The sequence below is a fragment of the Apus apus genome, chromosome 1, assembly GCF_020740795.1.
Source record: "Apus apus isolate bApuApu2 chromosome 1, bApuApu2.pri.cur, whole genome shotgun sequence".
NCBI lineage: Eukaryota > Metazoa > Chordata > Aves > Apodiformes > Apodidae > Apus > Apus apus.
The window spans coordinates 47,274,744-47,294,072 of NC_067282.1; the positions used below are offsets into that span (position 1 = coordinate 47,274,744).

General features: G+C 34.4%; 1 long non-coding RNA gene across 1 annotated transcript; it reads right to left on the bottom strand.

Annotated features, from left to right (window-relative positions):
- Positions 1–2,153: 2,153 nt before the first annotated feature.
- Positions 2,154–18,737, bottom strand: LOC127382145 (uncharacterized). Its single transcript, XR_007888887.1, has 7 exons — positions 18,541–18,737; positions 15,623–15,755; positions 13,677–13,911; positions 12,964–13,156; positions 12,803–12,854; positions 11,593–11,640; positions 2,154–4,181 (listed from the first exon to the last, which is right to left on the bottom strand). It is a non-coding gene; the product is annotated as an uncharacterized LOC127382145 (long non-coding RNA).
- Positions 18,738–19,329: the final 592 nt, after the last annotated feature.

The window sequence follows — 19,329 nt, forward strand, 5'->3', positions numbered from 1 at the left end:
AGCCTCTATACCGAAGATGATGATGAGTCCACCTTGCATTGCTGTCAGTTCCAGACAGTCTTTATACCTGCAGCCCTTTGTGCAGACAGGGAATTGTAATAAACATCAAATTCTTTTGTATCCACAACAGTTGTAGAAAACACAGAAAAACACAGCTCTTACAATGTTAATATATAACACTAATAAATAGGCCAAATTTAGTTCAATCAAAAGAAACACAAATTATATCCAAGACTATGGATTTTCATGAAAGTTTAATTCTGCTTTATAGTTACAGTTAGACAAATCCTTACATGTAGATGCAATTATCCCTCCAAGACAATGGGATTTTCTCTGAGTAATGAAGAACCTAGTTTATTCTAGACTAATAGAGAACACTTTTGAAAAGTAAAGTTAACATGTACTAAGGATAAAAATTATCAAGGAGGAAAAACTTTAATATGCAGGATTATTTTTTTTTAATGTGCAAAATAATAAAAATTAAAGTCTCACTCTCCTGATGAGTATCCTAGTCTTATCTTAGAAAATGATTTCCTTAAATATAATCTATATTTTTTGCGATATGCAAGTATTTTATAAATTCAGATATTATTAATCTTTATCAGCAGACTAATTCAGAATTAACAACTCAGAAAATTAGATGAAAACTGCAGAATTGTGCCTGAGATACATAACTAAACCCAAGTAAAACAAGAGGCTGTATGAACACAGTCCAAAACTGACACAGGATAATCAAGTTTTCTTTGTAGAAATGTAGTTCTCAACAAACTACAACATTATTGCAAATGGTGAAAGCTTGATAAAGTTGTTAGAATCTGAAATGATATAGCATATGCAGAGGAGACTTAGCATTTCATTTGACAAGCTGGTTATAGATCTTGTTACCAGATGTTAATAAAGTCTTTTTTATCTCTAATCTTAAAGAGAAAAAGGGAAAGAAATTAAGTCTATCTTACAACTGAAATTGTAACTATACATGCAAGCTTACTCAAAATGACACAAATTTGGGTGCCTTGATTAGAAGTAACTGAAAAAAGGTATCGTTCCTGTTTTGATACCAGGATGTTGTGCAGTACAGTGTCGAAGGCTTTGCACAGGTTCAGGTAGATGATGTTGGTTGCTCTTCCTTTGTCCACCAATGCTGTGACCCCATTATAGAATGCCACCAAATTAGTCAGGCAGGATTTGCCCTTGGTGAAGCCATGTTGCCTGTCACCAGTCACCCCTTTGTTTTCCATGTGCCTTAGCAGAGCCTTTGATGATCTTGCTGGGCACAGAGGTGAGACTGACTCGTCTATAGTTCCCTGAGTCTTCCTTTTTTCCCTTCTTGAAAATAGGGGTTAGGTTTCCCCTTTTCCTGTCAGTGGGAGCTTTGGCAGACTGTCAAGACTTTTCAAGTATGACAGACAATGGCTTTGCAACCTCATTGGCCAGTTCCCTCAGGTGCCGTGGATGAATCCTGCCAAGTTGTGCACCTCATCCAATTCTGTCAGTTTTAAGTAGTCATGAATGTGGAGACATTTGATCAGTAATTATAATCATAACATTATCTCCAGATATTGTTTATCTGCAGCTCCTAACTTCAACCAAATTTTGAAGTGTTCATTGTGTTCCAGAATCAATTCTGAAACTGTCTACACATACTTTCCATTTCTACCTTTACGACAGTGGAATGGGGTATAATGATACATATTGGCAACGTACTAACACTTCAGGGATAAAAAGTAACAAAACATTTTCGGACACAGAAGATAATGATTTTATGACTGAGATTTGAAGAGAATCTGTGGTAAAACACTCAAGAAATTGGCCACATTGTAAATAAAATAAACTGCATTTCTATTCTAAAAGTATCAAATGACAATTTGAAATATCAATAATCTTTGTTATGGAAGCATACTTATGTGGAATACTTTTTGACTATATAAATAAAGAACAATTAGGAAACAGTATAACACTTTGCATTTGAGTTTGGAGAAAGGGGTTAAAAAAATTAAGTAAGTAATTTTTCCCATCAGGTCAAGTATATGTATAAATATCTGAAGGACCAAAGTTTTAGTTAAATCATTACAATGATTCAACTTGACTTTGAATATGCAGAGGAAATGGGCATAGAGAATAAAACTATCTAATGTTTAAAGAACCCACTAACATATGAGAAATATCTTTAAAGAGGTGGAGATTCGGTAGAATATAGGTTCAGGCATATATATTAGGTATATTAGGTACCTCCCTAAGGACAGGGATGGCTGAAGCCAGGCTGGGATGGGGATGGCAGGCAAGGCAGGATTGTTGGGGGAGCTGGAGACAGGCCCTGCTGCAGTGTTTTTAGGGCACAGAATAATGGCCCAAGGGTGCCTGAAATGGCACCCTGGGCCACAGACAGGGTTGGGGGTACTGAGCGGGGCTGAACAAGGACAGTCAGAGTTGTTGGTGCCTGCAGGGTCCTAACACCTATGACTTTAAAATGCATCTCCTCTGGCCCTATAGACCTCCGTTGAAACCAGAGAAAAAAACATACTTAAAACCAGGGAAAAAAACCCATACTGAAAAGGTATGCCATCTTTCTCCACATCCTTTGTTACTGGTTCTCTTGCCCCATTGAGTAGCAGACACAGATTCTCTCAATCCTGTCTTCACTGGCAACATACTCAGATAAACCTCAGCTGTTGCCCTTTGCATTTCTTGATAATTTAATCTTCATCTGCGTTTTGACTTTCCTAACGCTACACCCTCAAATTTGTGCAATGCCTCTTTATTCCCACCATTCCTGCTTCTGCCTTCTCTGTACTTCATTTTTGCATTTGAGCTCAGATAATGACTGCAGACCTTGCTGGCCTTCTGCCATACTTGCCTGACTTTCTGCAAGGAATAGATTGCTCCCAGGCTCTGAGGAGCAACCAACTTTTCTGTGCCCCTTTGCCCTTCAGGGAAGTTTTCTATCAAATCTTGTCAAGCAAACCCCTTAACAACCCAAAATCTAGCCTCTTGAAGTACGTTCTGATTCTGCTACTCTGCTTTTGCTCACTCCTGTCAAGATCTTAAACTCTACCATCATCAGTTCTTCATCAACCACCACACCCAGGTCTGCCATTAACCAACGCTACTCTGGTCAGACTTGGGAGCAGGAAGTTTAGCAGTACACACCATCCCATTATTTTTTTTTATCATATAAGTAAGCAAAATGTCTTTCACATTCTTGAGAAAACTCTTGGGTTGCTTACACTCAGACATGTTGCCTTTGCAGGATGTATTAGTTACTTTTGCCCATGGATACCAGAGTCTGTAGCTGTGAGACTTCCTTTGCTGTCTAAAGAAGGCTGTGTAAACTGACAATATCCCACTGTTAAATATGAAATGCTGAAATTCAATTCACATCAACAAAACCATTCAATTAAATGCTGGGTAAATATTAACTTTTTTTTCTAGAGGTGATATATCAGACCAAATAGTAAAATTTGCTAAAAATTGTAGACTAATGAGATGATACATGCACTGGAAAATTTGTTTTCAAAAATTTGTTACAATTTAATTGACACTGATTATTTATCTAAAATAATCTGAGGTTTTGTCCTAAATGCAAATGATAACACACACCCTTGAAAACAGTCAATTAAAAATACTCTGTAAGGAACATACAAATTAGGGAGATAATACTGAAAGAAAAATAATGAACAACAGTCTGAAAACTCGCCATAGCATGAAAATGTGTTTGACATTCCTTCTATGAGATATGTTTTTTTTCAGAAAAGTAGGCAAATAGCAATTCCCTTTACACTTACCATCCAATAACAATAATAAAAAAAATATATCCTTGAAATAACTTCACTTACTTCTGTTTTCTGAAAGTTATGACCTTGATTTTTATTCTTATTGTGAATGTTGCATAGTGATGATAGTGATTACAGCACTTATCTCATTTATGTTCATTTTTTCTGGACTTGCTTTATAACATTTATTAATTTTCTTAATTTACTAAACTAGTCTTTATGACAATGTTAGAGCTACATCTTAAAAAGCTGGTATTTGGAAGACCTTCATATATAAGGACCAATCTTGCAGCAAAAATACTTAATGAAATCCATGGAGATTTCACTGGTGATCGCCATGGCAGGGATTATCTTTCCAGCACTGTATACAGGTACAATGGAAGGCAGAAGTGATATGACAGACAAAATTACCTGTGAAGGGAAGGGAAAAATAGAGGTAACAGCCTCCTTTACAGTAGTCTCAGGGCTGCTTAAAGATAGAGAACTTATGTTGTATTCTTCAAATGTTATTTGATAGATGTCACTTAAGTGATTTAGGAAACACAATATTTCATCTTTATGTTGACAAAGACATATATCAACCTTATTTTACATTCTAAATGTCATGCTTCTAAAACAGTAGTATGACACAAATTTTGTAAACAGCATTTTTATGTCATCTTTATAAATTAAATAACTTTTTAAATACTGAAAAGAACATAATGAAGTCTTTAGGGATTTTTGAAGCAGTCCACCCAGTTCTTAATTTAAAGACATGAATACTTAATACATATCAATAGTTCTTAAGGAAAATCATAGCTTAAATGTTCAAAACGATAATAATTCTCTCTATTGGAAAACAGATTAAAAATCACTAATCTGCTAAAATAAATGCTTTGTAGAAACATCTTTGTAAAATAATCTTTGTGAAACTGATAAGACTGTTTTGAATAATGCATTTCATTTCTTGTTCTAAAAGCAATATAACATCAGAATGCACACATATCATTAGTCCTCACATCTGTTTCTAAACCATCTCTCTTCATTTTGCAGAAAAGTAGTTCATGTATTAGAAGATGATACACAGACATGGGCTTCTTTGTAACTATTTTACATAGCTTAAAAACAAAATGCATATCTTTATTTCTAGAAGAATTCTGCATATACCTTTTGAACTCTTTTTTTGTTCAATAATCTACTGGTTTGCATAGCAAGTTAAGATAGTTATGTTGATCCTGGCAATTTTTCCACAACTATTAATAAATTCAGTTGAATATTGGAGTTATTAGATGCAAAATGTTCAAACACAAAAATAAGTAAACTTAAAAACTATGGAGACAAGAGGAAAAGATAATTAGTACTGTTTGTACTACAGCATTGCTACAGTTCTAATACTCTTCATCATGACAATAGTTTGAGTAGTTTAAACCTGGTTCACATTTTGTTCACAATTCAGTATTTTTGCTGCTTTTGACTAATATATCAACAAATGGACTGATTCTAACATTTAGCTTGTTAACTCAGAAGGTAAGTGTGTGATGATACTATTCAAAGCAGTAAAAACTCAAAATAAGGTATTTTACAAAGAGTTTTTTTTAAAAAAAATATTCTGTGTATTTTTAAGTACGGAATAATAATAATTAAAAAAAGCTAGAAGTATCTTACTGAAACAATGACATTTCTGAACCAACTTTTCAAAACCTCCTGTAAAACAGTGAAATGAATAATTGTCTCAAAACAGCAACCCTGACAAACTGGATGTTGTGCCTGGGTGGAGTTCTCATTCAACAAGCCTCCTGGACTCTTTTTCTCATAAGAAGAAACCCTCCTTTGGTGATCAGCCTATTTGATAAGGAACAGTGGCAGGCAAGTGGTACCCTGTGGAGGCAGTGTCTTCTTGTGTAAGTCCCTTGTAAGGCCACTGAACAGGGCACATGCACAGAAAGTCATAGCTTGGTCAACCCAACTGGGACGCACAAGTGATCACCTGGACTCCTATGCCCCACTGACTCATTTCCAGAACACTCTAAAATTAAACTCTGAATCTGCACAAGATACACCAAGTCCCCCTGAAAATGTGAGGCTGGGTAGTATAAACAATACAGGCTGAGGATGCTCGGGATGCATCCACCATCCAAGGAGTACAACTTCCTACTAAGATCTTTGCTGGATCCGACAGTTTTGCTATCTTTTCAATCTCCCTTTTCTTTGTCTCTCTCTTTGTCTGTTTCTAATCTTATCCTGGCACATAAGGGTAACATAGTTTGCTTTGACAAGTTTTGTTAGTTATAACTTGTTGCTTTGACAACTTGTAAAGTGTTACTAGTTGTAATCCATTGCTTCAAAAGTACCAGTGTGCTAAATTCTGATATTTATAATCCACTGCTTTTGAGAATATTGTGTGGTGTGTTTTTGATGAGCTTTATAATCTTACTCAGTTTTAAATCAAGTTGTGTACAAGCCCCATGGGTAATGATCTTACTCTTAGAATACCACACAGAGAATTCCAGAGGTTAATTTCACAGAATGGGTTCTTAAAAGAGAGTAATTAAGAGAGAAGGATTAGATCCTGCCACACGTAGGCTCCTCTCTAAGAGGAGTTTAGAAAACAAGAGAGTCCAGTCCAAATCTCCCTGGGTTGACACCCACCCATTGGGGAACCCTACCCACGCCCCCTTTATGGGATGTGCCATACCCAACTAGTGGGACATGATATTTATTTGGGGTCCCCATCTCTGAGGAGCCGTGCCCACCTTGTGGCATGTGCTTTTTTATTTTTTTATTTTTTTTTTATTCCCAGTCTTGAGAGAATAGCTATTTCATTTCTTAAGAGATCAGTTTCTGAATGATAAGATTTTCTTAAATAATTTCCTTTAGTACAATATAGGTGGGTGCCAATTAAATATCTTTGGAAATATTGGCAGTTAAATCATTGTAGATGTCTGTAAAAAAGAGTAGATCAGAATCCAGTTGATTAACTGTGAATTATTTAAGGAAAGCAAACTCAAGTATGTTTGTAACGGACTATATGCTCATGCTGTGACATTCAGGATTTATGGTGCTTGTCTTGAACAAACCAAGAGATAAGCAGTGTATTCAGATGCTCAGGGTGTCTGGTGTTTTTCTTGAGATATCAAAGAATTAAGCAGGATTTATTGCTGGACTAAGGTGATGTCTCAGCAACCCATCAAACCGTTTTACTCAGCAAGCTCCTGTGATGTGTCAACGATGTGGCAAATACTGCAGGCAACTGCAAACTGGGGAGTTTGGTGTGGGACATGCTGAGATTGTAGACAAAGAAGCACAAAATTGGTACCACAGCTAGCACTGAACAAGGACATTCAGTGATGACTAGGCCTTGAATTAATTAAGAGACTCGAGTGTTTCATGTAAATCACCGACTTAGTAGCAAAAAAATATGGGTAACTTGACCAAAGGAAGGCATGAGGTGATAAATAATTTTGCTACACACATGCAACAGTGATTGGGTGACTGCCATGGTGTATCCCAGGAATTAACTGTGTAAAAGAAAAGAGTGCCAGTCCCAAGATGCTTCCTAGGACTGGACCATGACCCCCTTCTCCTGTGAGACCAACAGGACACTGCTGGAGCTCTGGGTGGTGACTTTACTTTAACTCTTTATTTTTTTTTCCAATCTTCCTCTTTTGTAGTTTAGAGTTAGTTATCACATCTAGTATAAGTTTATGACAAATACATAGTTATAACTCTTAGCAGCTTATCTGCACCTAAGTAAAAGCCAGTTTGTGCACCTGATATTATATTATCTTTATTTTGCCCTGGTGGGATCACAAAGAGTCTCCACATATTTGACTATTGGATTGTGACACATGCTTGTTTTCTGGATATTAGTCATTATTTCCAAATTGAAGTTTTTTTGTTTTACACTTGTACTGTTAATGGAAAAGTAAGAACAAATATGTTGTATTTCTGAGGCAATACAACTCTCAGCCAACATAGCACCATGAATGAAATAAAGTACAAAGTAGCTAGTAACTGTTGACTCCTGACAATTATTCTCAGAAACAGTAGTTCTAAATAACTGAAAAATATTTGAAAAATAGTCTTATATTGTCATGAGCTGTCTGGGATACCTGGTCATTGAAAGTTCAGGTCTTCATAAAGTCACTGCAAAATAATAAAGCTTTTCATACAGCAAGTGTGTTTTAAAAGAATAAATAATATTAGTATCCTTGGTCAGCTAAATATTTGGTGTTTTCCATGTGGGAAAGTTTGTTTGTAAGTTTGTGGTCAGAAGTATAAAGTGTTTATATCTAGGCCCAGACAGAAGATTATATAGCCTGTACATAGGTATTTGTAAATTCCAGTTTCAGAAAGCTGGGACTTAGTGTAAGTAGATAAACCATTAAATAATTCAATGATAAGCAATATTTTGTTTAAAAATAACTAAATAAATAAATAAATCTAAATGCAAGAGTTTTTGCATCAAAATTACCTCAAAACCAATGAATCTAATATTTCCATTAGAATTTAATTAAATCTTCATATACCTTCAAAACACATAATTGCCTTTTTTCAGCAAATTGTCTTCTGACAAAGCAGAAAAGCAAGGACTCCCAAATAGTTTTATATCCATTCTGTTTCTCCAGTGAATCATATATGGCTTCATATAGTCTGAAATAACTTCTTTTGCAGTTGATAAATAAGCACTGAAAATATTTTTTGTGTTTTGTATTCCTGATTATTAACTTAAAAGAAATTACCCATTTTGGCATGCTTTGAGTTCATAGTTCTACAGATTGTAAGTTACAAATGTCACACTGTTATTTGAACATGTTTACACATTTACTATTTGAATAATTATTTTCCATAGTCTCAATAATTGTAATTCTGTTTACCAGAGTAATATTATCTTGCTTATACTGTTCAGTAATCTACCACTTTTTGTGCCATGAAAGTACATATTGGATAGACATGGTAATGTAGCTACTCTGCTCCTAGTTCCCTGCTCATTGTGATGTGGATTGAACCTTCCTGCAGTTTCCTGGAAAAGGCAGAATTTTTCTTTAAAAGGACAATAAAAATTCAAGACAAATAAATCATTTTCCAGGTTACTTCAACATTCAGGATTATACAAAGTCCATGGAGTATAAAACTAACCACATTCTATTCTTCAAATCTTAAAGTCCCATGATCTTTCAATTCTGTAAGGCTCTATTTACTTGCCTTTTGTTTTTATAGTCTCAACTTGATTTATAAGAAGTCTTCACAAGGTCAGGATACAGAGATTATTTATATTTTTAAAGAAATAAAATGCAGAAATCTATGTGCAATCATTACCATAATGAATTGAACCGGTATTAATTTCACCTAACTGTAACTACATCCATTATCTAAGTTATTTAATGTCCCTTTTAAATCAATAAGAATAAAGAATATTCTAAAGGTTATTGCAACGAGTTTTCGACGATTCTGTGGGTTTATTTATCCCTTTCTATTGTCCATAGGGGGAAGGTAAGGACAGAGCTTTTAGCTTTTTGATTAGTAGAGCTAGATGGGATAAATCCCATCCCTTTTAACACACACTGTCATATAATGAGACACTATAGGCTGAATAGAAAACACTCTTCTCAAAAAATGTAATTATCTCCAGGACAAAGTAAACTAAAAATCACCCAGAATCATCCAGTGAGATGTTGTACTAATCCTCACTGGAAGACTATAATACATTAAAAAGTTAGTGATACAAGTAAGCACTAGCTGGCCCAGGCCAGTGTTGTCCCTTGCTATGCTGTATGTACAGCTCATTACAAAACAGGAGCTTCCACTTGGTACTGGAAATTACATCACCTGTATGGTCTTTACTTTACCAGCAAGAAGTTCTCATGAGAACAGCCTCTCTATTTGATAATAATAATTATGAATAGAACTGCTTTTTTGGAATAAAACCCTGTAACAGCTGGAATAAGCAAAATGGGTAAACCTTTTCTCAGATGGGGACTTAATGGTATGCTGCCTGAGGACTGGAGGACCTGTTCCTTGCTGTACTTCCCAGGTTTCTAACCATCTAAAGAGATGTATGATTATTCTCTATTTCTTTATAGTATCAGCTCTATTAAATAACATTTAAAATAAAATTTTGCAAAGTCTGAGTGCCTTTCCTACTGGTATCATAAAGTACCAACACTTCCTGGTGGAGATGGTCAAAAGTTCATTGTATAAGCCCAGAGAACAAGATATTGTCTAATAATTTAGAATTCAAGACATTTTGTTTTCCTAGAAACAGAAAGTTTTTATCATCTGCCTCATCATTGCATTGTCTGAATGCTTTCCAAGTAATGTAATTCTTTCTTCTGTGAAATAAATTGTACTGGTATGCAGTTCAATTTTTTCAATATGTACAATTATCCATCTGTTATTTTTCTTGATCTTTATGGAAAGAAGTCAAAAGAGCATCTTTGCAAGAGACAAAACATTCATATTTGGTGATGTTTCTGGCAGTTTTTTTCAGTCCCTGAAGGGACTTTTACAATTATCAGCTGTACAGGAAATTGTTTTTCTTCTGGATAAAAGCAAAATTTACTCAAGGAGCAATCCTGACTGCTCTGATTGTTTTTGAGAGGCCTAGGTTGTTGTTTCAGGTAGTGTTTGATCTGTTAATCATACATAGAGTATTTTATTTAATGTGTTTGCAGGATCCTCCATTGCTGAGAAATATATTGCAGGGGTTTTCAAAGATCTGACAACTTAATTCCCAAATGCAGTTAATGGATTTTATTCATACTGCAGGGGAAAAAAATAAATAAAAATGCACATGCAAACAAATGAATATTCATACAGCCAAAACAAGGGCATTGGTCTCTCAGATATTCTCAGTGAATTTGTGACAGTAGAGAATACATTTGGGGATACCCTGAAGGAAAGAAGGTGATATTTTCTCATATATATACCTGATCTTTTCTGTGCCTCATCTGAGAAATTTTTTTTGGCAAATCAGTGAAGAAAATAGTAGGAGGTATAGCAATAAATGAAATTAAGTATAAAATTGCTCTGCCTGTTGGCTATGAAGTCTTTATGATAATCCCATTATTTCTCTACTCTAGCTGTTAAAAATTTGAGATTTATTTACCTCATTACTTGAGATTAAAGCTTCTTCTGTTAAAACTTAAGACATTAGAATTTTACTCACACAAATGCTGTTATGTTAGGGCTTTCTGCCTGTTCAGTGGGCAGATAATTTCAGTTGATAATTAGATAATCTCTGTTGAATTTTCAATCTTAATTGCTGAACTAGCCGTGTTCTATCCTGCTTTATTACTAAATATTCAGGCACTGATTGTCCTTCAGTCCAAAAGAATAAATTTTTTACCATTTGCATATTTATTGTCAGGAGATGCTGTGACTCACTGGAGAGAAGAGACACAAAGAAATTTATATAATCTCCTTAAACTACACAATATTCTCAAACTTTTGTGCAAGTCTATTTTTTTTCACCTCAGATTTAGGGCTAAACAGCAAGCAACTGATATAAGAGTACATATAGTATCCATCTCTAAAGGTTTTACCCAATGCCATATGGATTGTGTAGCTCTGAAATGGTCTGAGTAAGTATATAGAAGGAACTCAAAGGAGCCTTAGTAACTGGGGAAACCAGATAAACCAGACTTTAGGCACTTGCTGAGAGCACAAGTCAGAGATTTTTCCAATGAAACTAACCTAAAGGGTAGTGCACAGAATCTGACTTCACTGAAATACTGATAGCTTTAAAAAAAAAAATAAAAAAGAAAAATAAAAAGGATATAACTAAAGCCAAGCCAGACATTGCTCATCTTAGAATCACAATATCATTAAGGTTGGAAAAGACCTCTAAAATCATCAGGTTATACCATCAGAACATTTGAAGTCATTCCACCTGAATAAAAGACATTAATACTTTTTGGTTATGGCATGTTTTAACACAAACCTACAATAAAAAGCTCACCTTAATTTAATTGTAAATCTGTAAAACTTTCACCCTTACATGTGTAATGAAATTTTAAAATACGAGCTATTGAAAAATAAAATGAAACCAAACTGAAGTTATTTAGTGTTAAATTGTTTAATTGTAATTATAGTAATTAAATTTACAAATGTAACTGTAAGTTAAAGCTTTTAGTTGCTAAAATTCGACTAGATCTATTTGCTACTAATATTATTTCTATTTTATATTTCCTGGTCACACTCAGTTGGCTTTGTCTAGAGAGACAAAGAATTCCTAATTTTTACTCACTGCTCTCCAAAATATTTTTACTTTAAAGCCTTTCAGAATTTATGGCCTTGTTCATTAGAGGACAAAATCTAGGCAGATTCACCTCAAACTGGAGGCAGACTTCAGGTCATGTCACAAGTGTATACATACTATCAGACATTATTCAGCTATACTTTTATATAAATGAACCCAGAATAACACATGCACAGTGAAGATTAATTTTATCTGTTGAGTTTCTGTCAGTAGACCATGTTAATTTCTATTAGCATCACAGGCTATCAAATTTTGGTAACAAATCGTGTAGGAAAGCATTTTCTAATATATGTTGAATGTAGGTTTTAAAAGAAGATACTGCCTTGAAATAGTGAAGTAGTGAGATTTACTTAGAGGAGCCAGTTAGGAATTTTTCTAGTATGATTTTTGAGGAGTTGATACCAACCAGTAAAAAGGCATAATACCATTTTCTCATTGCTTTTTTCTCTAAATTGGTAACATTGTTGCTGAATAAAGTTAAAGATACAAGCTCTGAAGCGGAATGTTTTGAAGCAGACTTTTATACACTGCTGAAATTAGGACACTAGAATTAAGTACAACTGTTTCTAACCATAAACTTTATGTGAAGATTTGGTAATTTCTTTATTTGCAGTTGATAAAAATTGATAAACTTTAAAATAGCCTTTTTTTTCAGGACAATTACAAACTAGGGGAAACTGTGTGCATATATACACCATGTTCTTTCAGTAGGTATTTAACTTTCCTGATGTTTTGTATTGAATATCCAAAAATGCTATGGTGGGTTGAACTTACACAGCAATTAAGCACTCACCAGCTGCTCACTCAGTCATCTACCCTGCACCTTAGGAAGATGCTGGAGAGAACTGGAAAAACAAAAGTGACAACAAACTATTAGGTGAAGATACAATCTGTTCAATAAATGAAGGAAAAAAGGGAAAATAAGAAATGAGTAATGCAAAAACAGTCACTCACCAACTCTCATGAGCAGAACAATGCCTGGTCAGTGTCTGAGCAAAGGCTAATTTGGAATGGCTCCTGCTTCCCTCAAGACCTTTAAGTTTTATTGCTGAACATTATGTTGTATGATATGGAATACCCCTTTGGTCAATTGAGGTCAACTTGACATTGCAGAAGAGTGGAATAAAACTGAGGAGTATTGGTGAGACTGGTTGATAAAGAGAAGTTAATAGAAGGTGTGATATAGAATTTTATTTAAAAATGAGGTAAAACATCAAATAAAAATTTATTATACAGAGGATTTTTTAAAGTCATTAATATTATAGAAGTTAATTGATTAATGAAATTAAAATAATTATTTTTATTCAGAGCACAGAAATACAGTGAAGTCTTTTAGTCTCATCAGACAAAGTGCCCACAGGAAAAAAAAAGAATTACAACTTTGTATCAAGAACCCAAGGCTGTAGCTGACTTGCTGCACAGTTTAGTTCAGACTGGATCTTATGAGGGGTTTCTGCTTAACTGCGTTTTTAAAGCCATATGTTTGATTTCTCAAATAAATACGTATCTGTGTATCACATTAATTGTTGACAAATCTACATTTAGAAAAACCTGCAAGACATCACAGTCCTTGCACCACTGCTTTCTTACACAAGTAACTACAGAACCTTTAGATTATGTCATTTGTCATAACTTTAGAGTTAGATATGAAAATACAATTTAATTACCTTATCCTTTTACAGACAGAAATGGACACTTCCTGAAGGCAACTCGTTTCATCTGAGTCACATACTTCAGGATACATCAAATGAACTGCTCCCTGGATGCACAAACATTAACCGCTCTCTCTTCTTTAAGTGGGAAGACTCAGGCTGACTCTGAACAGTTATATGTTTGATGTTTCAAGTTATAGCCCATCCTTCTTCATATACAAATTCATATGTCAGTCCTATAGTTAGTTACCTTTAATACCAAAATTGATGAAAGAGAATTAGATCATATACTTGCCTTTTGGAAATTAGCTTAGCTCTGTTGCCTCTAAAGGGACTTAGGTTGACTAAACTAAATATAGACACCTAAATCCTAACGATTTAAAGATATGTGAAATTATTTGCATCCCATGCTTTTAAAATCAGAAGGATTAATGTGATATTTGTCATTTTGGAAACTTTACTTAACAGCTATTACAGCTACCACAGAATTTATTTTCAGGAAACTATAACTCACATAAAAGAACAGCTGCAAAAAATAGAATTTGAATCTATTCTCATTTGTTGGATATTCCATGTATTTTTTAGCTTACTCGAGTAGCAGTTAATTTACCATGAATGACTGATAGTCATGCCACGCTGAGCAAAATTATCACTTAATTCCTCACTATGAAGTTCTCTGCTAGGCCATGAGAAGTGTCATTTTTAAGGTTTTTGTGAAGAATAATATTAATAGATAAGATTTGCCTGTTTCCTCAGTAACAGTTACAGGGACCAATTTCCCAGGGACCATTTATTGGTTCTTATTAACAACTCCAGTAATCATTTCTTTTGAAGTTTCAAATAGAAACAATGAAGCAAAACCCCCCAAAATTGTTAATCCTCCCAGACAGAACTAATACTTGAAATATAAAGTGGTTTTTTTGTCAGTATACTCACCTATGATAGGAGATAATCCAAAAGTCAGTGTAAATCTTTCTTATTAAGGGATTATATTTGTTTCACACCAGTTAGATAAATTCTGTGTAGGATGCCACCCAGAGTTTGCAGGAGTAGAGCTGGATCAGGCACAGCTATCATCTCTATTATTATTCGGCCCTACTTTGAATTATATCACACAAGAACAAGGCCAACACAGGAGACTACAGACACAGCTGGCTGCTGTGTGCTGTCTCAGTGTGTCTCTTGCTTTAGAATGCCATCTACCAGATTTACTTCTTTGGTAGTCTGGCCAGAAGTAATGTGTAAGCATCCTGAGAAGGTAGAGAAGCTGTAAAATTGGGATTTAAGGAGCTGAAGACATTTAGTCAAGAAATTCTGGGGTTAAGGTCAAAAGGCTCTTTGAACACTTCCTAAGACACTTGAAATCCTATCTGCTGTCAAATCTGTCCTCCAAATCATGCAAACAAAGACATAGGTTAGTGTATTCAATAAGCCAGCTGAGAGTTCTAACCCTTGTGCTATTCACTATTCATTATATTGTTTTTCAAAGTACCCTTTTTATTTTGTTGTGCAAAGTCAAAAATTTTTAATGCAATAATTTTTATTTTGAAAATGGAACTCTTGTTTTCAAGCCACTTCATACTAAAATGATGATGTAGATGTTAAATTGAGTAAAAGTAAAATATTCCAGACTTTAGGTTCATAATGCTTGTTCCTATCTTTCAAAAACTGCTTAACACCAAGACTATTAAAGCCTTTGATTTTGCAATAGCATTTTTTGTGACTGGGTCATGCAGTTAAAATTCTTCCAAAGAGAAAGTAAAGCTGAAAAATCCCTGTAATATTTTATAGGGCAAACAGCTGAGGTGCATAAAACTTTGATTCAAAAAGGTCAGAGAGATAACAATTCAGAGCCACACAAATCACCAGTCTGTCCTGCCATGCTCTATGTCCTAGAAGCAAGTGGCCAATATAAATCTGAGCCTTTCTCTTACAGTAATAAACAATAATAAACTATTCACCTCCTTTCATTAATATTGTAGCATGCCAATTTTGATCCCAGGGAAAGCTATAAAAGTGTAGTGAGGACAGCTGAGAGTACATTCCTCATGCAATTACAGGAGCATTCATCACAGAAAGACAGATGTCTGATGTCTGAAACAGAGAGCGGGAGGGAAAACAGCTGTGACAAAAGATCACAGGCAGAAGATCCAGGCTTCAAAAGAAAAAGACAAACCCTGGCTGACTGTGAGGGAAAGTCTATTGCACAATTTAGAAATTTCAAGGGTGGCATATTTTCTCTACCTTGTCAGTAATCCTGAGATGAACTTTTTCTTCTCTCTCATATACAACTGAACCTGTGTCACAATCTTTCTAGTGTTCAGTCTTCACAGATATCAAACAAAAATAAAAGTAAATAGAAAGAACAGTATCATGTAAAACCCGACACACCTTTCTGAATCTAATAAATGCTATCTCAGAAATGTAATTTTTATTGCCATTAATTACAGTGTCAGTAAAAGGCCAATGGATCATACCAGTCCCTCACAGGGGGAATAAGAAATCTCTGTCAGGTTGCAACAAATTTTCTGAACCTTCATGTCACCCTCATTGAATGATACGTATGCAGTAAGTAAAATACTTTTTTTCTGTGTTTTTAAATCACTATCACAGCATTAAACTCTTAAAAGTATTTAGTAACATTCGCAAGGGCATACCACTCAGTGAAAAACAGTGAAGACCTCAAAATGGTAGGGTACTTTGTTTATGTATTGTGAAGCTGCCTTCAGGTTATTAGAAATCAGTAACAGCTAGTATATTTTTATAAACTCTGTTCTTAAATTTCTTTGCAAAATGTAAAATGTACCAAGGTGTTTGGGGTTTTTGTTATTTGTTTGTTGTTTGTTTTAATTGTTGGTTTTTTTTGTTTGTTTGTTTGCTTTTCTGTTTCTTATTGAAGAAGATTTTATTAGGTGTTTTGGTTTTGGTGAGGTTGTTTTGTTTTGTTTTGCTGGGTTTTTTTGTGTTGTTATTTTTTTTTTCTTTTAAAGAAAATTAAAGCCAACCGTAAAGCAGCTGATAATTCTTGTCAGTTCTGTTAAGATTGTATCAGCATGTTTGGTTATAGCACACAGGTTTTGTTTGCAGTTACATTTGCCCCTGGTGTATACATTCCCAGAAGAGCAAGCTCCCTCAATTATTAACTCTGGCTGTGAGCCTTACAAATAAAATGCCTATTACCCTAAGCAGTGCCTTAGCAGTGAGGATTTTTTTTTTTTTTTTTTTTGCCACAGGAGACCTAGTGACGTCTAAGTACTTATGTCAACAAATGCTTTGAAATTGTACATTTTTGTTCACCATAGACTTTCTCTTTAAAAACACACAGGGGGAAAAAAAAAAAAAAAAAAAAAAAAAAAAAAAAAAAAAGCTTAAGGGAGAGGAAAAGGGGAGAGATGAGATGGAATAATGAGGAAGTCAAGTTGTTTTGTTTTTTTTTTTTATCTTTACCCCTGAGTGGATTTTTCCAATTGTCCTTCACATTTTTTTCTTTCCAGACATTATAGCAGGGACTCCCTTACTGTGTACTACCAAAGAAATATCATTATCTGTTAGCTTTGGGCAACAGCTATAATATCTAAATACAAACAAATTTATACTGGAAGAAAAAAAAAAAAAAAACATAATATGGGCCTAAGATGTAAAAGCCATTGATCATTCAAGCAATATTTTACTCCTTTTTGTTACTACAGCTATTTTCAAATGCATTCTTTTAATTCACAATTCCTGTTCTATTTCTGCAGCACCTGTGCCATCTTAAGCCTTTTTGCTTTAATTTGTTTCTCAGCAAGACTAAATTCCACTCCTGTGCAACATCATCTTAAAGGCAAAGTGAAAAACAACTGGTAGGATGTATCAATTTTGTAGTTAATATGTAACTGAAGGTTGATGAAACTGTGTCCATTCACTTCAAAGAGACTAAAAATGCAACATTCAGATAAATAAACAGTGTAGCTGGGATCGTTTCTCCGTCCACTGTGGAACTGATTCTTACCTTCACTTCATAGCTATGTGCATACATTTGAGATGGGAACAGGAGGAAGTGAAATTGATCTTTAGTGTCTCCTTGCAAGCGACTACTTTAATCTACTTCCTAGTCTTTTGCTTCCTAACCTAAAGACTTAATCTTTTCCTCCTTATGTCAGTCTTCCCTTCACAGTCTGTAATAGAATATGTTTCCTGGTACCCGACCACTGAAGAAATACTTCAGAGATACTAAGAATTCCATTGTGATTTTGAGTAATCTATTGTCCTGTCTCTGAAACCTTTATGCCAAAGTGAAATGAGATTTGGTTAACCCTTACTTACTCTCTCAGCAAGACAGTAATAACAAATATATATATATATATTATTTATCTATTTATTTATTTTCCCAAGATGATTACAATCCTTAATTCTAAATAATTTTAAAAATTGCATTGATACATTTTCATTTTATGTTGAGCAACTTTTACATGTTTAATACATAGAAATTAACTACTTGTTTTATATAAGTTTGAAAAATGTGAGGCATAAGGATTTAGAGCTATTAAAATGTATGCATGTACAGATATTAGTCTGAGTTTTGAAATACTCACTTCAGTTGACTGTGTGTATTGTAAATGATCCTAGATTATCCTATTGTATCATCAAATCCTACCACTGCATAACTGAAAACAAACAAACAAAACCCAAAAAAACCCCCACACCAATATTTTTATATTTTTATTTAATACAGGACACATAGAAATAAACATATATAGGACCTTTTCATGTATACAAATTGAGATATTTTATTTCAGGTTATCTTTCCCTTCAATAGCTGTCAAAGTTTTGTAATCTGTTATTGCAGATCCATATTAAAAATAAAAATTCACTTATTTTATCTAGTTGTGATACTTACATGACAGTCTTTGAATATTTTCTGATGGAGTAGACTTCTATTAATGAGAAATATTAAAATGTCCATAAAAGAACAAAGCAAGTTGACTATGGCTATTCCATCTCTGCTTGAGCAAAATGGGATACAGTAACAACCCTGCAGATGCCCAGAGGGTGGCTCCTTGTGGCACTGTAAACCACTTTTCTTCCAAAGGAAGAAAAATTACTTTATCAGGACAGGTTATTGGGATGCGTGGCTTGCATACAGGGCAGCGGCCAAGGTGAGAAGCAAGGGTCACAAAATGTACTTTCAGCCCCTGCAGCAGTTATAGCTGAATTACCAACTTAGATGATAAATTTAAAGTGGCAGATTTCATATAGCAGAGTTTTATGTCACTTATGATACAGATTACTCAGATTTAAAGTGACAATGCAACATTCAAGAGATAATAAAGCTGACAAAATGCATTACTGAAACACACCGAAAGCACCTACTTCAGTGACTTACTTATCTTCTATGAAATCAATGGGCAAAGTCCCACTGAGTTAAAGAGCAGAAAGAGCTCATAAGGCTCAAAGTTAAATGTTACTTAGGATTTGAGAACAGAGTGATAAAGTGCCTTTCAGACTTCTGCTCTCTGCACAACCAAACTCTGTATCACTCCATTCATCACACCAGAAAAACAGCAGTGTTTTAAGTAGCCTGCTGAATTTCTAGTTTTTGAGACAAGAAAAAAGTTTATTTTTAATTTACTTGTTAGGCATGGCTCAAATGATTCTCAATTCTGGAGAAGTGAATAAAAATATTTCT